Raw genomic sequence first — 22,887 nt, 5'->3', positions numbered from 1 at the left:
TTTTCCACTGTGTCTCCAAAAATTAGTATATCATCCTGAAAATATATAACATTCGGAATTTCTTTGAGTAAGTCATTCATCACTCTCTGAAAGACACTTGCGGCTGAACACAAACCAAAAGGCATTCTGGTAAACTGAAACGTGCCCTCCATTGTGATAAATGTTGTCAAGATTTTTGACTCAGGATGTAACCTTACTTGATGATACGCATGCTTTAAGTCCAGTTTTGAAAAAAACCTTCCTCCTTTCAGCATCAAAACCAGCTCATTGATGTTAGGCAGAGGAAAACTGTCCATTACCACATTCTGATTCAAGCTTCTCAAATCAACACAAAAACGAAGTTTTCCATCAGACTTCCTTGTTATCACAACTGGAGATACCCAATTTGATGCCTCGACAGGCTCAATGACTCCACAACATAGCATTTCTCTTATCAAGTCTTAGACCTGTCCTCTAGCTAATATCGGTATTCTCCTAACTTTATGTCGTACAGGAATTGCACCGTCTTTGAGGTTAATTTTGTGACAATACCCTTTTAGTTGCCCCATTTCCTCTCGAAAAACACCTTCCGCCTCTCTGAGAATATCTTGTAACGTTACTTCTTCTACAACTAATATTTGTGTTTTAGCTCGAGGATTGATGATGATATAAAGATCATATTGATGGATCCATCCCAGGATTGGTGGACCCGATTCGGCTACATACACTTTTCCTTTAGTGCTTCTTCCTCCAAATTTGATATCAGCCATCATATAACCAATGAGATCTATCTTCTCGCCTTGATATCCCCCAGGACTTATATCTCTAGGCAATAATCTTGCTTGTGGCCATTCAGAAGTGAACAAACTTCTTGGAATAATGGTATATAAGGATCCGGAATCCACCATCAATTCAACTGGTTTTCCTCGAATCATAAATTGTGCCTTGGGTCTTTGTTTTTTCCATCCTTCATCCCCAACAGCCAATATTCTGTCTGAACTTATATTTGTCTCACACAAGCTATCATCCACCTCTTCTTGCAAGAGTGTTGCCACGTTCTTATTTCTCCTTAAACCCTGACACATTCTTGCAAAGTGACCCCTGAGCCCACATTTCCTACACTCCTTCCCTATAGCAAAACAAAACTTTGCTTCCGACGTGTGATTGAAACTTCCACATTTGTTACATCTTTTATTCTCTGCTTCTCTTATAGGTTTACTGTTGCCAATCCTGACTTTGCTTGAAAAACTGTCCTGTTGCTTGCTTATAACTGCTACCTCATCCTTTGTCTCCCGTTTCTCCATTGCTCTCATACAATATTCAGATTCTTCCACGACTTTGGCCAAATCAACTGCATCCTTCAAAGTGGGATTCCTTGCTGCCCATAACCTCTCTTGTATTTTCCTGCTTCTACATTGAACAATCAATTGATCACGAATCATTTCATCTTCCATCTGACCAAACTGACACTTGACCGCTAACTCTCTCAACCTAGAAATAAAATCATCTATAGATTCTCCATCTCTTTGAGGTTGGGTATAAAATTTGTGTCGTCTCATCACAACATTTTCAGCCTTAGCAAATCTTAAATCTAATTTTTTCCTGGCATCTGCGTACACATCCACATCTACTTCGTCACCCTGAACTTGTAAGTCTGGAAGGTATTTATAAATGTGTTGGCCTTCTTTTCCTAAAGCATTTAATAAAATAGCTTTCTTCCTACTAGGGCGGAATCTCTGTCCATCCAAAGCTTCTAAGTAATTGTCAAAAATGTCCAGCCATTCCTCCCATTCTATTGCTGGCCGCCCTGGTATTGACAAGAATGGAGGAGGTGCTGTGATTGTCGGCATATCCATAATATTTAGTTCACTGAACAGTTTGTACATTTAATCGCATTAAAATGACTAAATAGGTGAAATAAAAATGTTCAAGGCATTCAAGTTTCCTCCTTATGTACTTTCTTCTAATATCTCACTGTTTTTTTTTTTTTAGTCCTTCTATCCTTTCACTAGAGAAGTACCTCGCTAGGTACTTTCCTCTAATACCAGTTCTTGTCTTTGAAAAGATCAAGGCAGACGATATCCTTAAGCAACTAGTACAAGTAAGGAACACAGCCTGCTTTACCTTTACAGTGAGCGCAACGCCGTCGATGAGCTACCACACGCGTAGTTCAAAATTGCTGATGCCTTGCCACTGGCTTCCAGAACCGGCAACTCGTCGCCAAAATGTTGTAGATATAACAATAACATGCCGTAGTTTGTAGATGTAATATTTATTCCAGTGTCAAAGATCAGCGCCTCCCTCTTGCCGGCTCCTCGTAACTGCCGCCGCACCTCGGACTGGTCTCCGTGGTAACACGGCATCGGAACCGTCAAGAGCTTGCGCTTCTCAAGAGCTCGCGCGCTTGAATGTACGAACACATTACAACATGGTGTCCTTCAGTACAGAAAGGAAATGTGGTAGTAAGAGGTCATGCTGATGTATACCATTTACATCAAATGTGACCTCACATTTGACATCATATTGAGGTTCAAAGCACACAGCACTGTCGCATCACAATCATGACAAACATCACATTTTAGTGTAAATCAAAAAAGTTTTGGAGCACAACTCTCTTTCAGGAATAAATGATATTTAGGTGGAAAAATGCCCTTGGTGCAGCAAAAACAAGTGTGCTGAAATACTTTTTGGCTTGGTCACCCACTGATTGTTTGAGCACAAAATTTGGCTTCACGTGTTTAACAATATTTCCTCTGCCTAATTCCAGACATGTGGAAAAGCAGTATTTTATTGCCTGCTTTGAAAAGAGAATAGCCAAGTCAATATTTTAGCCAGGGGTGGCTCCTCGGTTAGGGCGGAGGAGCGTTGTCTCCTCCAGCATCGGCAGCTGCAGAACCTTTAAGAGAACAATAATAAACTTAAGTTATTATTGTTTTCTTTTAAACAGGCGGGGCCACCGGGTGATGAGCAGTGAGTGGGAGTGCACAGCACTCCCCCCTCACTGCACATGCATGTTTGCCCGCCCGTCTTGGGCTGGCCAAACACACATGTGCAGTAGGCTCTCTCCAGCCCGGCAATGAGAGAGCCTGCACAGGCTCCCAGTCTGCCTGGAAGCATCCTGGCTGGGCACTCTCAGCCAATCCTGACGCTACTCTGAGCAGCGTCAGGATTGGTCGCAGGGCAGGCTGGGAGCTTGTGCCCTGCAGCCAGCAGAGAAGAAGTGGATGGAGCAATATGGAGGGGCTTTGAAGGCAAGTGTAATTTTTTAAAATTGTAATTTTTATTTAACTCCAAACCATCCCCCCACACCCCCTTTCGAACCGCTCCTGGTTTTAGCTTTTTCAGAGAGAAATACTTTAGTTGATCAATTGTGTGTTTTGCCCCCTAGCTGTCTAGCAAAGAATCACAATATGAAACATCTTTGGTGACAACTACATGAAAGCAGATGAGAGAGTAATTTCACAGTTCAGCTACACACTCAAACTTTCAGATGTATGTTATGAAAAGAAGTCAAAACTTGTCATTTGCTTCGTAAACTCTGATCTTAACGGGCATACACAAAATAAGCACAGTAGATACTTTAAACAAAATGACAGATTTTTTTTCTATTCCATCTTTAGGAAAAACGATGTGCATGTCCATCACCACTTTATAAACATAAAAACTGTAAATACAACACATCATCATAACCACGTGTGTCCAGTTGCCATCACATGCACACCCTCACTGGTGGGAGTCACGACCATTGGCCGTCACCAGGGAGGGCTTTAAAAAATCCTCCTGTGCAAAGTATCTGAGGATTTCTTCAAAAATAAAAAATAAATAAAACACACTGGGGAGACGAGGAATAGCTTCAGCGTCACCCCGGTCCCCCTCCTGCCCATCTGTAATGGCAGTGCGCTGTGAGGCATGCTGACGTCACAAACCCCCACCGGAGCAGCCATTGAGAGCAGGTAATGCCTGCTCCAGCATCCGGTGGGGTTCTGGGGGAGTTTTAGATGCCCCTTATGTTAGTGGCAGGAATCGCTGGAAAGGGGAGCGTCTCCCCTTTCCAGCCTTGCCTCCTGCAAACAGATTCCTGAACATGGATTGCAGCGCCACAATCCATAATCAGGAATCTCACTAGGCCACTAGGGATGTGCAAGGGGGTGGGGGTTTGGCCCATATAGTAAGGGCTGGCCCTCCACCTGGGGGCATATTTATTTCTAAATATCCTTGTTTTTTTCCCCCCTGGGGGGGGAGTAATCACACCCTCCCCAGTGGATAATAAAATTTACATAAACAGGCCACAAACAAGGGAGACAGCAAGGGGGTGGTGGTGTGGTCAGCCCACGTGGTAATGGGCCAGACCCCTGGCACCTGGCATGGGACGTGATCGTGCCCCCAAGGGATAATGAAATAAACGTTTTTTTTTTTTTAAAGAATGTGAAATAGTCAGGGGGTCATCCCTCCGATACACAGGCCTGGGGGGGGTACATTTTTATATTTTTTTTAAACAGGTGTGGGACGGCCTATCGTGGCCCTCAGGGAAACCACACATATATAAAAAGTTTGTGTGTGTGTATATATAATATATATATATATATATATATATATATATATATATATATATATATATATATATATATATATATATATATACACACACACATACATATTATATATATATATATAAAAAATCACTTAGATCTCATATATTGGCGCTGATGAACTATTCCTTTGGAGGGAAAATCTATTATTTAAGGTCTGTCCCAAGGAGGAAGAAACGGAAACAATCAGATTCATCACGACTTACAGTAATCATTCCTACAATGTAAGAGATATTTTGAACAAAAGTTGCCACATTTTACAGATGGACTCAGTGTTATGCAAATTTATACGAGATTCACCACAAATCACTTTAAAAAAGAATAGAGCCTTGAGCGAGGATCTATGTCACAATTCTATGACGTGTGAGCAAGAGAAAGTAACTATAAATATGATGCCATCAGGATATTATTGTTGCATGCAATGTAAAGCATGTATGAATAGTGCAAATTGCAAAAAAATAGAAGTGACAAGTACTATGAGAGAATATGTTATCAAAGGACATTTCATTTGTAACACAGCATACTGTGTATATTGTTTAATATGCCCTTTGCAGAAGATATATGTGTGCAGCACAATTCACAGTGCCAAGAAAAGGGTATTAGAACATAGAAGGGCTATTAGAAATTATGATAAAAATTACCTAGTTGCTAGACACTTTCATGACAAACAATTTGGAATTGAAAACTTACTTTTGTTTGTAGTGGTTGATGAAGTGAAAATGAATTGTCGAGGAGGAAACAGGGAACAAGAGTTACGGATTTTGGAATCCAAATACATAATAGAATTTGACACACTTGATCTTTTAGGGTTGAATTCCAGTGAAGAAATGTGTATACATTTGTGATAGAAAAATAAGATTTGTGATTATATTAGCATTTTTGGTATGTAGATCATACTATTTTATTCACACAAATTTTAGGTTTGTAGGTATCTTTTTGATTCTTTTGATTTTTGATTTCACCATTGGTTTTTATAAACTATTTTAAAATAGGAGGAATTACACTGAATTAAGATAGAGATGTGTGAATAATATGGACATAAGTGTTTCATATAATGGAATAAGAGATATGCTATGAGTTTTAGTATTCGGGTTAAAATGCACTTAAAAAGTTATGGATACCCAGTTAAATTAAGATTTGAAAAACTGATTATTGGAATAATGGTATTGAATGTGATTTTGCCCACAGGGGCATGAAGTTTTTTCTTAAAATGTATAAAAACATGAAATGTCAGTAAATACAAGAAAGGGAACAACAGGGTGGACATATATATTTTAACTGGTTTACATAATAGAAATATATATAATAACTGTATTAACACATTAAGATTTATAACAATGTTATTATCTAAAAATGAAAACATGGGTACATAGAATGAGATATATAATAACAAATAAGGTATAGTTTCTTACCTGTAACTCCAGTTCTCTTGTAGGGGTATTTTCATGATAGTCATAAGCGTTGAATATTCCCAGCCCGCCGGCGGGGACCCCGGAGCACTTTATCCAATATAACGTCTTCTTAAGTGTTCATGTTTGCCTTACTTCAGAAAGGCCTGCCAAGTCACTTAAGAATGTTCCCATGCAGCCTATAGGAAGGGCTACAGTGTTCAAACTTCTTCATTCAGATTGGCCTTGAAGCAAATGCATTAAATTGCTTTACAAATGAATATAACTTTCCAGAAAAATCCCTTCCCAAACCTCTTTATATCAGAAAAACCCCTATTACGGAGTGCAGAGCAGTGTAGCCCATAGGCTGCCATTAGTAATGAAGAAAAAATGATACTGTGCCTTTAAGAACAGCTAGTCCTCCAGTATCCCATCATGCTTAGAGAGAGGCAGTTACCTCAGTTCTTTTTGCAGGTAGTTATTAGCGGACAGTAAATATTAATCCAATACAGCCATCTATCTGCTCCACCGCAGAGGTGAGAGGGTTGCTTATGACTATCATGGAAATACCCCTACGAGAGAACTGGAGTTACAGGTAAGAAACTATACCTTCTCTCGTAGGGGATTTCCATGTATAGTCATAAGCTTTGAATAGAATAGCAAGCCCATCCCATATACCGCAGTGGAGCAGATATAGTAATCAGAGAGTATTCTCTCAAGCAAAGAGGTTCCTAAGAGAAGCCTGTCCTACTCGAGCATCTGCCCTAGCATCAGAGTCGAGGCAATAGTGTTTAGTAAAGGTGTGAACCGATCTCCAAGTCGCAGCTTTACAAATTTCTGCTAATGGAACATTCCACAATAGAGCAGACGTTGCCGACTTGCCTCTGGTGGAATGTGCTTTTGGTTCACCCTGTAGGGTTTTCTTAGCTAGTTGACAGCAAAATAAAATACAGGAGACTATCCATCTCGATATCGATTGCTTGGAGGTGGCTAAGCCGGTACGGACCGTACCATAATCAACAAACAGTTGTGAAGTTCTCCGTAGGGGATTGGTCTTATCTAGATAGAATTTCAACACCCTCTTAACATCTAAAGAATGGAGAGCTCTCTCAGCTAGAGTGGAAGGGTTTGGAAAGAAAGTAGGTAGGGAAATCGCTTGGTTAACATGGAAGTCGGATATAACCTTGGGTAGAAATTTAGGATGTGTCCGTAGGTCTACTTTAGAGGAACGAAACACTGTAGGGTTCATGGGTACAGAAGGCCTGGATTTAGCTAACCCTTCGTGTTGAGGTGATTGCCACTAGAAAGGCCATCTTCCAAGTGAGGTGTTGGAGGGATGCCTTGTGTATTGGTTCGAATGGATGTTGCATTAGACGTGAAAGGACCACATTAAGTTCCCATGGTGGAGACGGGCACCTAACTGGAGGAAAGACCTTCTTTAACCCCTTTAGGAAATCTTTGATAACCGGAATTCTAAAGAAAGAGGTTTGCAAAGAAGTTTTCCTATAAGCAGTTAAAAGCTGCCAAATTAACTTTTATTGAAGAAAGTTGGAGGCCAGATCGTGCCAATTTTAACAAGTAAGGGAGAATGACATCTTCCTTGCAAGATGTAGGGTCTATCCCCTTAGAGGAACACCAGATGCAGAATCTTTTCCACTTGAAGGAGTATGCCGAACGAGTGGATGGCCGCTTTGCCTCTTTTAAGATGTCCATACAGTCCTGTGGAAGGTTTAGATGACTATACTGGACTAACTCAGGAGCCATGCTGCCAAATTCAATGAGGAGAGATTGGGATGTCTCATTTGTCCTCCGAATTTCGTCAGGAGGTCCGGTCAGCAAGGTAGCCTGAGATGTGGCTGGAGTGATCGGTGAAGGAGATCCGGGAGCCACCACTGTCTCGGCCACTCTGGTGCAATGAGGATCATCGTGGCTGATGTCATCGAGAGCTTGAGGAGGACTGCCGGAATCAGCGGAATTGGTGGAAAGACGTACAGAAATTTGTTGGACCAGTCTATCCACAGAGCATTCCCCAGCGACTCTGGGTGGTAAAACCTGGCGGCAAAGTCACAGCATTTCCGGTTTTCTTCTGTGGCAAAGAGGTCGATAGAAGGTGTGCCCCACAAACGGAAAATGTCTCGAGTGACATCTTCGTTGAGTACCCACTTGTGATTCTCTTCTAGAACTCTGCTGAGGGCATCCGCTTGCATATTTGGAACCCCTGGAAGGTGGGTTGCCACTATGCTCAATTTCCTGGCTAGGAGCCAGTGCCATATTGCCTGGGACTCTTGTGACAATACTCTGGATCTGGTGCCCCCTTGCTTGTTCAGATAGAACATAGTGGTGGTATTGTCTGTCTGTACCAGCAAGTTGTCTGTGGTATGGAGGGTAGAAATGCCTTGAGAGCTAAGTGTACCGCCCGTAACTCTAGGAGATTGATGTGGTACAATGATTCCTTGTGAGACCATCGACCTTGTATTTGCAGGTGATCCATATGAGCACCCCCTCCGAGGAGAGAGGCATCTGTCACAATAGTCTGCGTTGGAGGCTGTGCCCGGAATGGCGTCCCCTTTAGGAGATTGGCAGGAGAGCACCACCAAGTTAGAGATCTGATTGCATGAGTGGACAGACTAATTCAGTCTTCCCAGTTCCCCGCCAATTGATTCCATTGGTCCTCCAGGCATTTCTGTAGCGGTCGCATGTGGAGGCGAGCGTTGGGTGTCAGAAAGATGCAGGATGCCATGGAACTGAGAAGTGAGGAGATTGTCCGCACTGTTGGGTGACGCATCGATCGGAGAGCCCGACACTTCCGGAGAATGGATAATCGTTGTTCCTCCGAAAGACACACTTTTGCCTGCAGTGTGTCTATGGTAGCTCCCGAGTAGTGTATCTTCTGGACAGGAACTGTCGTTGACTTGTGAAAGTTGACATGAAGTCCTAGCCGATACAGGAGCTCGCAGGTCATCTGGAAATGCAGTTTGGCTTCTGCATAAGTGGATGCTTTGATTAACCAGTCGTCCAGATACGGGTATGTGAAAATTCGATTTTTCCTGAGATGAGCAGCCACCAACGCCATGCACTTGGAAAAGGTTCTGGGTGCAGACTTGAGACCGAATGGTAGGACCGTGTATTGGAAGTGATCTTGACCCACCACAAACCTCAGGAATTCCCAATGCTTCTTCGCAATGGGGATGTGGAAATACGCATCGTGCAGATCCACTGAGCAAAGCCAGTCTCCTTGTTGAATCTGAGGATATATCTGGTGTAAGGATAGCATCCTGAACTTTTCCTTTCGGATCCATTTGTTGGCAATCTTGAGGTCTAGAATGGGTCCGAGTTCGTTCTTGTCTTTCTTTGGGATGAGAAAGTATTTGGAGTAAATGCCCTTCCCCCGTGGTTGAGGGGAACCAATTCCACTTCTCTCTTTTCGAGGAGGATAGAAACTTCCGCCTTTAAGAGGTCGAGGTGCACAGTTGAGTGTTTTGGCGGACTGGCCGGAGGCGGTGTGGAAAACCTGAGACAATATACATTCAGTACAATGTTTAAGACCCAAGCGTCTGTTGTAATTCTTTGCCACTCTACCTGCCAATTGGTGACGCTTCCCCCCACCGGAGTGGTTAGCAAAGTTGGGGGGAGGAAATTCTCAGGGTTTTGAGGTGGCAGGTTGTCGGGTACTCTGAGTGGATGTGATGTACACTGAGGCTGATAGGCTCGTTGGTACTGCTGGTGAGACCTCGTAGTGCCCCATTGAGGGGTTTGAACCCTTTGCGTGCTGTAGCGGCGATGGAAAGGATGGACGGACCGACGTTGCTCTTTAGGTTTGTCAAAACCTACTGCTTTTAACGTGTTCATCTCAGCTTTCATCCTTGCTCTTTTGATCATCTGCGTGTGATCCGAATAAGGCTGATCCTGAAAATGGCAGGTTCATAATTCTTTGCTGAGCATCCGGCTTCAATGACGTAAGCTGCAGCCACAAATGTCTTCTCAGTGTCACACCAGGGCAGTAAGAATGTGCTGAGAGTAAAGACGCGTCTGCCACCGCACTTATGATCTGATTGGAAACCATAGCACCCGCCTTGGCTATTTCTAGGAAGTCCTCTCTATGATCTCTCGGGAGATGGCCTGCGAACTGCAATATGGAATCCCACAAAGATCTATCGTACCTGCCCAAAAGGGCTGTGGCGCTTGCAGTCTTCATAGATGATGCAGCCGAACCGCAGACTTTACGGCCTGTTGAATCCAACCTTTTACGCTCCTTATACGGGGGAGAGTTGGAAGACGGAGAGGTAGCGTGAGCTTTGCGAGCTGCCAATATAACTACTGAGTCCTGTGGCGGGTCGGAACGCAAAAACACTGGATCTTGCTCAGGAGGGCGATACTTTTTCTGCAGTCTAGACAGTGCAGGTCTTGTCGTAGCTCGTGTGAGGAAAACCTCCATAGAGAGATCTAAGAGGCCAGGTACTAGGGGTAGTAATGGTCTGGCAGCGGTACGCTGTTGTAGAGTTTCAAAGATGACCGACATAGATGGTGTAGGGGCGACCACAGGAATATTTAGTTTTGACGCGCCTCGGACCAGCACTTCATGGAAGGTGTTAATATCATCCACCGGCGAGGACCGACATGGAGGAGAGTCCGTTAAGGTAGGTGAGTAGTGTCTGGTGGAAGACCAAGACTCTCTCTCATGCCCCCTTGAACTTGATCTATGCCTAGATCTGCGGTGCGACCTTGAGCAGGATGAGTCATGACCATGACGTGAACGGTGGCGCGATGTAGAGCGCGGTCTAGTTGGGACATTAATTGGTACTTGAGGCACTGGAAGCGGTGCCGGTTGTGGTAACTCCTAACCCGTTGGCTGAGGTGACGTTGGCAGTAGATCTGGAGGAGGAGAGGCATGCAGAGAAGCACGAGAAGAAGGCGACGAGGAAAGCAGCACTACCAAAGTAGATCGCTCTGAGGACGAATAAATTCTCGGTCTCTTGTGTCTCCTCAACATCCATGGACTCCTCGACCTCTCTCTCCGTCTTGACGTCGACGCTGTGCGGGATGTCGACCCATGACGTCTATGTTTACCTCTCAATGTCGACTCAGACGACGCCGATCTGCTTCTCGACATCATGTGTCTTGGGGTCTTCGACGTCATGCGGTGCCTTGACGTCGAACGGCGACTCCTATACGATGTCGAGCTGGACTTCGACGGCGAGCATGTCGGCGCGTACCTCCTCTCGACGTCGATCTTCTTGACGTCGACCGGGACCGATGGCGTTTTCGCCCTGAAGAATGCCTCTCAGACCTTCCACAACCACTGGAGGCCGAGGCATGAGCCCTGGTGGGAGACTGACCTTCCCCTCGCTCTGAAGTCCCACTGGTTCCTTGGCGTCTTTTCTCTGCTCTCCCTTGAAGGCAAATCTTCTCTCTGTCACGCAATGAGCGCCTGGAGAATGTCTTGCAGATGTTACAGGAGGCAGGAATATGTGAGGAAGGCAGACAAATGATACAGACCTCATGAGGATCTGTTTTGGCCTTTTTTCTTCCACATTTTGGGCATTTGTCAAACAAGGAAGGCATTTTTTGAGTACAAAATGCCTTAAATTCTTGTCAGAAAACTTCAAAATCCAGATGAGAAAGACAAAAGACATTGAATGAAGCCTTTTTTCTCAAAGTTTCTATATATATTTGAAGAAAGAAAACTAAAAAGGTCGAGCTCAATGCTCCAGGGTCCTGTCAGCAGGTGCCGGAAAAAAGAACTGAGGTAACTGCCTCTCTCTAAGCATGATGGGATACTGGAGGACTAGCTGTTCTTAAAGGCACAGTATCATTTTTTCTTCATTACTAATGGCAGCCTATGGGCTACACTGCTCTGCACTCCTCAATAGGGGTTTTCTGATATAAAAAGGTTTGGGAAGGAATTTTTCTGGAAAATTATATTCACTTGTAAAGCAATTTAATGCATTTGCTTCAAGGCCAATCTGAATGAAGAAGTTTGAACACTGTAGCCCTTCCTATAGGCTGCATGGGAACATTCTTAAGTGACTTGGCAGGCCTTTCTGAAGTAAGGTGAACATGGACACTTAAGAAGAAGTTATATTGGATAAAGTGCTCCGGGGTCCCCGCAGGCGGGCGGGGAATATTCAACGCTTATGACTATACATGGAAATCCCCTACGAGAGAACCACAGACTTATAATATATTGTTTTATAATGAAGACAAAAGAAACAATTTCATGTAAAATGAATGTTTCTTGTATGAAAGAGAACAATAACATGGAAGATTAAGGAATACCACACCGCTCCAAGATGGCCTCCACTGTGGGCGTGTTAATATTGAGATTTCGATTTATGTCCGTTTTCTATATTTGGTGATATTTATAGTGGTGTTTCACATACATACTCCATCCGTGACCAAGGCTACGGCCCAAACGAGTTGGAGGGGAGTCTTTTCTTCCAAATAAACTTTTATTTATATTGTCAGCATTTTGGAGGTGTCCCAGCTTTCCTTTAACCAAGAGGAAAATTGGATATACTTACGGGAGTTCCAGAATCTGGCTGGGACCGCTGCGTTACTGCTTCTGTATTTCGTTTTCAGTATATATATATATATGACACACACACACACATATACCTTTGGTGCGGCAATGAAAACGACAAGATAACTCGTGATTACATTTCTGCTAGAGAGCGAGATCATAATTTTGTGGTAGTTTTGCCATAAAATTACACAAAGGGTTAACATGCCTGCTGCAAAGAACAGATCTGTATTTTATGTGGATTCCTGAGTTGTTTAGTAAAGACAGCCGTTACCAGCAGTTTAAAACCAATCAAAGTTATGTAAGAGAGGGGCTATGGAGAGATGAGGGGACCTTTTACTGGGTGGAAGTGAGGGAATACAAGGAGGTGGTCATGAAACGGGAGCGACAAAAATGACTGTTGCACTGGACGCCCCTCGTGCTAAAGACTGTGATGATGGTTTGTGGCAAGGTGAAGTAATAGTGTGTCTTTTTTTTTTTTTTCAGTGTCTTTAGAGAGCCTGCTGATTGAGGGAAGAAGCTAAGGTAAGGTGACAGACATTTACTGCTGCACACATCACACACACCCATCAGCAATTTTGTGACCAACTTCTCTCCCTTCTAAGTAGGCTAACGTTGTAGAGGGACAGTTTAGCCAGTAACAGAGATGGTGTCACGGATGACTGCTGCTCAAGCCCTCACTCAGGTTATAGAGGACAGCTCTAAGGCAGGATCACAGATGGAGAGAGCAGATACTGAGACAGCATCTGAGGGAGAGGAGAATGGAGCAGAATAGGGGAGTAAGTTTTCAGTCGGCGGAACCCATCTGACGACTCCTCTTCCAGCGATTCTGAGGAAGGCGATGAGGACAGTCGTGCAGTCCCTTCGCAAGCACAGTCTGTGCATCGGGGCAACAGCAGGTTACCCCAACCCAGAGAGCAGGTGGGTGTGGTGGAAAGCACAGAGTGCTCTCTTGGCCGCCCCCCCTATCTAGTTCAGCTTAAAATCCCACCTTTTACTGGTGATGCCGGATGTGAAGTCGATATGGCCAACTTTTTGCCACCTGCCTATGTCTATCGCCTTTTGGATGTTGACTGCCTTCAGCAAATTGTGCAGCAAACAAATTTGCATGTCAAACAATTTCTGAGGGAGCATGGAGGCAATCTAGGTCCCCACTCTAGGGCACACAAGTGGACTCACACTTCACTGGCAGAGTTGAAGATATTTTTGGGCCTTATGCTCAAAATGGGGTTAGTGCAAAAACCCACCTTGCAGTCCTACTGAAAGACTCGCACGGTTTGGGTAACCCTCATCTTCGCGCCGTACATGAGCAGAGATAATTTTTTGCTATTGCAGCACATGCTGCATTTAAATGACAATTCTGCTGCATTGCCCTGGGACAATCCAGACCAGGACAGGTTGTTCAAAATTTGGCCTGTCATGGAACATGTGTCTGCCAGGTTTCCTGAGATCTATACCCCTGGAAGGAATATGGCAGTCAATGAGTGTTTGATCCAGTACAAAGGGCGGCTGCTTGTCAGGCGGTACACTGCAAGCAAAAGAGCTCACTATGACATCAAGCTGTACATGCTGTGTGAGAACTCTACTGGTTATTTGTACAGTTTGAGAGTGTATACATGGAAGGACTCTATGCTAAACCCTGTAGGTTGCCCTCTGACACTAAGGATCACAGGAAAGATTGTGTGAGAGCCTGTCCAGCCACCCTTGACAAAGGTTATAACCTTTGTGTGGACAATTTCTATACAGGAGCTGTTTAGTGAGCTCTACAAAGCTGGCACTGTGGTCTGCGGTACAGTTTGTTGCCACCGCAAAGGATTCCCGCAGGAGCTTGTTTGCCAGAAGCTCCAGAAAATCCCAGAGTACTCTGTTGCGTTCTAACAAACTGCTCGCAGTCAAGCTCTCGAATAGGCATGATGTGTACGTGCTCACTACAATTCATGATGAGAGCACTTTCCCCCATCACAGTTTGGAGTCAGAGGGCCGAATTCCACAAGCTGACCTGTAAACTTGATTGTAATAAGTACATGGGTGGAGTGGACAAGAATGACCAGGTTCTTCCACCATACAATGCGAGTCGTAAAACTCGCACTTGGTACAAGAAACTGTTTACCCACTTGATCCAAATGGCAACATACAATGCATATAGTGTTTATCGTCAGACAACCACAAGAAGACTCATGTTTTTCCTTGACTTTCAGTTGTCTGTAATTGAAAACCTCACGGCTGCTACAGAAGCAGCAGCCTCCACTTCATATGTTCTGGAGGATGCGGTAAGGCTGCAGGAGCGACACTTTGCTGATCCCATTCCTAAAACACCCAAAAAAGATCAACCATGTCATCGATGTAAAATGTGCTCAAAGCAGGGAAAGAGAAAAGAGAGTCTTATTTACTGTCCTGTTGCGCTTCTTAGCCAGGCCTGAGTTTTCCTACTTGCTTTATGTTGTATCATACTTAAGCAAACTTTTGGGAAATTGACTGAGGTGGAGCCACTGTTGGGCAAACATTCCAGTGACTGTGCATGGATACCTAACATCCATGGGCCACTACCTTGTTGGGCAAGCAGCCACAGAATTTTAGTTCATCTACTTTTGGAAGTCATGGACTGCCTTATGGCCTGCTCAACACTTTTATCCGCCATCAGAACATGTAGGTGTTCTGTTAGATGATTAACAAGCATTATGGTCCCCACACCACTGCACATACTAGTGGACAGAGCATATGCCACGTTGTCACGGAGTGCTCTGTGTGGAAAAACCTTAAAGGTGTGTCTGAATTTTAAAGTGTTATTTGCTTTTGTCAATCAGCCATCGTGACAAAAAGTCACATATGAAAATGTTGCCACAAATGTTAGTTTTTTCCTACTCATTTTTAATATTTCATTATTTTAACAATTATTTTCCTTGGCAAATCCTTGAGGGATCTAAACATATGACCCCTTGCTGAATTCGGAATGCTGTCTACTTTTCAGATATCTATAGCTTTTCTCGTTCACCCATGAGTTGCACAGTGGTTTCCACCACAAACTGGGACATAGGTTGCAAGCCCAAAAAAATAGGGGAAATAGGCTACTTCTTAGAAAAATGTCAAAACTGTGGTACAAAATTAGGTTTTTGGATTCAGCTCTGCCTTTTCCTGAAAGCTGGGAAGATGGTGACTTTAGTACAGCAAACTGATGCCATATTTGGGGATAAAAACAGCCACTTTTATCTGGGGCATATTTGTTCTATTTTTCTGGAAAACAAAACTCAAACGTTTGCTATATTTTGCCTATTTTCTTGGTCTCCTCCAGGGGAATCCGCAAACCCTGTGTACATTTACAACCCCCAATATGTTGGAAAAATAAGGATACAAATTTTGCATGGGTATCGTATGTGGAAAAAAAGTTATGGGGCCCAAAAAAAGGGCTCAGCATGTTGAGGGGGGTGGCGGGTGGAGGAGAGGATGGGATGGGGAGCAGCAGCCAAGGGGTTTACAAGCAAAGGCAGTTACTGAATTGCTCTGTGTCTTGATGATGTTAAAACATCCAAATAGCAAGTACTCCAAAAACAAACACTTGCTTAACAAATAGAGATAAATCAGCAATTACATTTTAACATTAGGCTTCAAAGCTACAAGCAGATTAACTAAAGGACTACTTGATGGACACCTTACTGATGCGAAAACAAATAGGACCATTTTTCCTGCATATCTACACAATGGCAAATCATGAAAAACACATGAGAACCAGTGTACCAATTGGGCTGGCCCAAGGCCATCTCTCATTATACTTCTTCTATAAAAAAATGTTTTGAAGAACTGGTAGCATGAATTTACCATCAAGACACCTAAAATGGAATGTGGAGGCCCGTGTCTCGCTGCAGCACAATTGCCTTCATCTTTTGGAAATGTTTTGCTACTGAAATTGGAAGTATAGGGAACTCTAACATTGTTCCTATCCAACAGACTGGCTTCCGTCTAGCCCAGTGGTTCCCAACCTTATGACTTCTGTAGACCCCACTTTATCATTACTGGAATCCGGGGGCCCCCCTACTGAGTCATTATTGGAAGATGGGGACCCAGGCCTATAGATTGTCAATTATTTGACCCGCAAACACAATACACAAAAATACAGAAACAAGCATTCCATCAGACACATACACAAATGATAATATTGTATTTCATTTGGAAACAAATAAAATAAAAAATAAGCATTGTAATATTAATAGGAAGGTTGGAGCTTTTCTAAATTCAAGCAAAGTCACACATCATCCATACTATATGCTGTTTGATTCACCTGTACTGCTCCCAAAAATTAATCTGAGCATACTAATCTAATTATTAATGTCCAATTTCAAATTCCTTGACATTTAGAGTACGTTTTAAGTTTTTCAATTGTACATTTATTCATGTTATTTCTATGCACTTTATTAATCTGTTAATATCAGTTAATTTTCCAAGTAGTCACAGACCCCCTGAGGAGGCTTCACGGACCGCTGGGGGTCCCCGGACCACAGGTTGGGAACCACTGGTCTAGCCTGCTCCTCCATTACTAAATGTATAAGACTACTGTGTCTTATACTTTGCTGTCAGGAACTAGTTGCTGCTTCATTCATTAAAGAATCTGTTGATCAAGAAATTCTACGAGAAAAACTATCATCTTGGGGAATTATCAATAATGTGATTACTGGATTCCAACAAGTGTGTCAAGGTTAGAGTGGGAAGCACTGGAAAATGCTTAAAACAGATCTGCTCAAACTCTGCTTTGAAATAGAGGTGAACGTTTGCCAATTTTCGTTAATTTATAACTGGAGAAATTGTATGCACCAGTAGATATGGGAATATTATTACTCCTGGAGTGAACAATACAGAGGAACAGAACTAATATTCATAGATGATATGATCATATTAATCAAACTCCTTTACGGTAGCAACACGATTTAAAACCTTAGTAACGGATTCTGTGCTCAGTAGGTTGTATATTTAAATAGTGCAAACATCATAAAATTTGGAGTAAAGGAACTTAGCAAAAACTATTAAAAGAATAATAACAGGAGATGGTGGACTGTTATGTGTATTTGGGAGTTACGCTTCACTTACAAAAACACGGATGATCCATAATGAAACTGCCAGTGTCAGTACAATATCGATTATCAGAGCACATATTGCAGAAATTCAGGTTTTATGTTTGCCACATTGTTATCAAAATTCAAAGTTAAAGTAATCCCAATCGGTATCTACCCTGCAACAGTGTTTGGTTGAAAAATGCTCAATTAATTCAAACTTAAAATTGGAAAGAGAAATGTTACAGCTATTGTTTGGCGCAAGACCTTCCGTATCAGTCAGTAGCTGTCATTTGTCTTGAGTTGGGACCAGAGGTGTTTCAATTTAGAAAGAGACCGATTCTTTTTATGCCATGGTGATCCATGTTCTCGGCTGATGCATTTTTGCTACTGTATGGTCTTAAAGGAGATACAACAAACAACCATGATCTCAGTGATGACTGGAGGACAAATGTTCTAGGCCCTGATGCACCTGGGTATTAATAGCAATTTCCCACAAAGAAACTTATACAATATTCAACTAATAGTCGTTTTTTCAACTAATTATCTTGAAGCAATTTTGAGGAGGATGTAACACCATTACAATAAGCAGATTTTGGAGCTCCTACTTGCAACGGTTAGAAACAGACAGACCGCAGTGTTCTCTTGTATTTTTAAAAAATTTAATACAATAGATTTCCATTTTTGCATTGGAAGTCCCCTGGGATAAAATCTGTTACAACCAGTGAAGGTGTAGATTCCTTAATATATCAGCTGAATTTTTTTAACATATCCAGCAACATGTGAATTGTTTCTTACTCAACTACTAAGAAGCCATACATGAGACAAATCTTTTTAATTACTAAACTTACATTTTAAAAAGTACTTACACATTTGCTGAGAGCAGGACTGATTGAGATCTGTAATGCAGCAATGAATTTTAGTATTTGTTTAGAATTGTATGTAAAAAGAATATGTGATGTATATATTATCATAGCAATGTATATTTGAAACTCTCTAGCCACCTTTAAAAATTATGGTAAACTACTGTAATGCATATCCTTATTGCCACAACTCTGTTCTACAAAGAAAATGCAGCTTCTACATATGTAAACATTAGCTGTACTGGGTTTGATGACTTATTCTTCATCTAATATTTTGTTATACGAAACAAATCTTAAACAAAACTATGACTATCATAGCATTTGTTTAAAACTTAATACAATTCCTCTGAGGATTATCTACTTGAAGGGTTATTACTCATAAAATAAAGATGAACACTATTCTGGCCATCAAATATTAATTATAGTGAACCTGCTTGAAATGATTACACATGAGTTACAACTGTGAGGGGAAAGCTGATTAATGATGAGAAAATATTCTGAACTTTATGGCTTCCATTCAAGTGTAGACACTTAACCCACCAGAGGTTATTTTTCAACCGAAGTATGGTTGCTTAATACTATCAAAACATGAACTTTAATGACCACTGAATTGCCCTCATGAATGATCTCAAGCAGTCCAATTTCTTTCTAAACCTGTTGCTGACAATCCTTTGATGACAACAGATGTACCTGTGGCTGTCTATTAACGCTATGAATTACATGCAAATAATTTATGCTGACTTTTTTTGTTATCTAGAGTGCACCAGTCATCCCCTAATAATTGTATGCTCTTTTGATTGGCTTCATTATGGTTCCTTAGACAAAGTTTTATTCCTGTTACCTTTCTTATGCTAGGTGCCTTCTTTTTCGGGACTATTAAGAATTGTCATATTAACTCACATTTTAGCTTTTGGAAATTGTTCTTTGAGCCCCTCTGCTTTTCTGGCTTACTATATACAATTCATTTTCGGAATTCTGACTGTGAAGCACTTCTACCAAGAAGGTCTAATTCTGTGGAACTAATGGCATGACAGTTTCACCCTATTGAGTGTTGCTGTATTTGAATATCTTCCCTCGGCTGTGAACGTGGCTGCTATTCACCTTTCATGAGGTACTCTCCCACCCCATTTTTAGTGGGCCACGTAATTCCCCGCACAGTATGCTTACAATGCTAGCATGTAGCACTGCATGATATGTTTTGAGATATCTGCGCGCATTTGGGATGTTGGAAGCGTGTCCTTTACCTCTCCACATGGAACTCACTTGTTAGGGACCACTCCACTTCCTGGATGGTCTACCTAGATTACCTTTTCAGCACACTACACGGAATTTCCAGCATGTCCTCATCCCGACTGAATCACGGTTGATCATTGGATTAAAAACCTCAAGTGCATAATCAGAACTATTTTTTTCTTCTCCTTACTTTCTTTACTTGCCTTCCCTATAGCTTGTAGGTTGCAAAATTTATTCATTGATTTATTGTAAATGAATTGCTTTAGCCAGGCAAATACTGTATTGTGCTGATGATGATCCCATATGCCTAGGGGATTGAAACGTCGTCAACCAAATCACTCTGACCAGCGTTTATTTTTAAAATTGCTCTTTTGGGTTCAGTAGTCTTTCCTTTTTATAAGAAATGTAACCTTTTGATTCTATGTAATTCTTGATGTCACAACCTTGTCCTTTTGCCGGTTAGTTTAATACCTGCTTTGGTGCGCCCCATAAGGGTACATATCTCTAAAAGAACTGATTTTAACTTTTTCATATAAATAAATTACTGATCGTTTTGAATTTTTTCTTGTGCATTGTTACTGTGCACTGAGGGCATTACTCTGTTATAAGTACGCATAGAGACCTTTGTTTGCTATAGCTTTACGACTACCCTCGGTCCCTAGGTATCCTTGGGTTCCCTTGTCTGTTTGAAACACTTTTAGAAAGTGGGCATTTTCTTGCTTATCCATTCTGTGCCTTTGTCTGTCTGCTGAATACATGTCTGGGTTAGGATGACAGCTGGGCTGTTTATGCATTCACTCTAGACAGTCCCACAAAGGGAGCTGGAGGTGTGCCCTGCATTTCCTGAAGGGTCTTCCTGAGCTAGAGTGGTGGGAGGAGCTGACACTTGTGCATGAACAGGGCTGTGCCTGTTCTCACACAAAGTAGCCTCCAGCTCCATGGAGTGTGTCTGAGGCCAGGGCAGGGAAAGGAAGTGTCTTGTGGACTACAAAAACATCTCTTTGAAGTTAGCTTACTTCAAAGACAGAAATGCGTATAAGTACTGGATCTCTGACCCCACATAGTTAAAACACTTCCGGACTGAGGATATTTTGGCAGGAAGAAGAGCTGGATGCTGTAGGAGGGACAGCCACTCCACCTGTTGCTTTGTTGTGCCAGCCTGCTGCTTGCTGCTTCTGTCCTGGGAGTGAAAGAACTGGACTTGGCCTTCTACATCCTGCTTCCAAAGGTTCTTCAAGGGTGTGGAATGAGCTTGCCTCAAGAAGTCTCAGAGACAACAAAGACTTCACCTGGCAAAGCCTGGGCTGTCTTGCTGAGAGTCCTGACTTGCCAAGTGGTGCCAAATCCAGTTTTTGGGCCCTTGGGAGTGAGTTCTGGTGCAACAAAGAAGAAACTAGAACATTGACTTCTAGAAAAACGTATGGAACCGGCGTGGACGCCTGCACCGGAGCAGTGGTCCCCACTGAGTGCAACAACTGGAACCTACAATGCAGGCCTGCCGCCGCAGGGACTCCAAAGTACTGCCACAGCGCAAATCCAGAGCACTGTGTCACGGACGTCTGTGGTACCTGACTCCGTTACAGCACCTGTGGCCCAGTGGTGTGACTGCAACACCGCAAAGTCGACACCTCGGTCTTGAACTGTTGGATTCATCAAACCCACCTTGTCGTAAAGAAGCAACACCTCGTCATATCACCTCATCTGCTCTCCAGCCTAGCAGTAGGGAACTAATGACTCACCTCCCCGAGGGCAGTAAGGAACAGACTCCACACCGGTTCCAGTGATGCCGCACCTCCCTGATTCCGTGTAACGTCTTTGCTTCCTCGTCATTTTCAAAGGTACTGTAACCAGGGTCTACACGACTCCGTGGCTGGCCGCATTCCCTTGCAGGTGGTGCCGGGCTGTTGGAAGTTACTCAGTCAAACCATTCTGATAGCCCCAGTTGCAGCTACTGTGTTTCTCGACTTGCCAAGGAGTGCCAAATTCAGTTCCTGGACCCTAGGGAGTGAGGTCCGGTGCATCAAGGAAGAAAGTAGTGCATGAACTTCCAGATCACCTTTGGAACAGGCACCGCTTTCTGACCCCCGTGTCGCTGCCTGCACCGGAGCCGTGGTACCTACTGAGTGCCCAGACCGCGACTTACAATGCAGGTCCAATGCCAGCGCAATACCTCCAAAGTCCCACCACAATGCAAGTCCAGAGTTCTATCTCACCAACATCCATGGCACCTGACTCAGACTCTGCCACACCACCTGTGGTTCCATGATGTGACTGCAACACCATGAAGTTGACGCCTCACATCTTGACCTGCTGGATTCATCGACCACCGTCTTGTTGTAAGGAACAGACGCCAATGCGGCATCACCTCCTCTGGAACCGTAAGGAACCGACGCCTCACCTCCCCTGCCTAGCAGTAAGGAAACAATGCCCGACCTCCCCACTGGCAGTAAGAAACTGACCTCGCACTGGCTCCAGCGACACCTCACCTCTCCGGCTCTGTGAAATGTGTTTGTTTCCCTAGCATTTTCCAAGGTACTGTGACCAGGGTCTACACAACTCTGTGGCCGGCACGGTCCCTCGTGGGTGGTGCCAGATTGTTGGAAGCAACTAATTCAAGCCGTTTTGATAGTCCCAGTTGGAGCTATTGTGGTTTTAAGAGCTTTACTACATTTCATCTTTGTAGCTTTGCTTTTGTATGTTGGGTTTTGGTCGTCTTTTACTGAGCTAAATATTGCTTCTTTTTCTAAACTGGCGTGGAGTACTTTTGTGTTGTTGTTAGTGTGTGTGTGTGTGTGTGTGTGTGGTATGTGTGTGTGGTATGTGTGTGGGGGCGGGGTATGTGTGGGGGGGATGTGTGTGTTTGTGTAAACACTTTACACATTACCTCTGTGATAACCCTAACTGCTTTAGCCAAGCCACCAAGGGGGTGAGGGCAGGAGTTATCTTAGCTGTGTGACTTTTTTACCCTGATTAGAGTGAGGGTCCCTACTTGGACAGGGTGCAAGCCACTGCAACTAGAGACCCCATTTCTAGCAAAGGTGATCAGTGGCGAAGATAGGACTTGTATTTGTACTTTATATACAGTGATTGTTGTACACTACTTCCATATCACAGACCATTACACCTCAACATACTAGTTTGATTTTTCTCTTTGCAACTTATGAGTTTTATTCACAGTCATGTTTCAGTCTGGTGAGCCATTGGTTGGAGGTGCAGATTCGGTGTTTGAGCAGGAGAGGTTGGAGACTTACTCGGTATCTGAGCTCAAAAAGCTCT

The 22,887-nt window shown here is 43.1% G+C and overlaps 1 protein-coding gene across 3 annotated transcripts in view; it reads right to left on the bottom strand.

Annotated features, from left to right (window-relative positions):
* The window catches only part of EXD3 (exonuclease 3'-5' domain containing 3), a 1,916,540-nt gene that overhangs the window by 1,770,737 nt on the left and 122,916 nt on the right, over positions 1 to 22,887 (bottom strand). The window contains exon 4 of one of the 3 annotated variants that reach the window (XM_069241413.1): positions 18,385 to 18,414. The exons of the other annotated variants lie outside the window; for them this stretch is intronic. The gene's annotated coding sequence lies outside the window, so the exon portion shown is untranslated. The remainder of the gene's footprint in view (positions 1 to 18,384; positions 18,415 to 22,887) is intronic. 3 annotated transcript variants of the gene reach the window in all.

Source organism: Pleurodeles waltl, chromosome 6, assembly GCF_031143425.1.
Source record: "Pleurodeles waltl isolate 20211129_DDA chromosome 6, aPleWal1.hap1.20221129, whole genome shotgun sequence".
Lineage (NCBI taxonomy): Eukaryota > Metazoa > Chordata > Amphibia > Caudata > Salamandridae > Pleurodeles > Pleurodeles waltl.
Note: the sequence above shows the minus strand (reverse complement) of the source record. Positions and strands in the feature narration are given on the sequence as shown.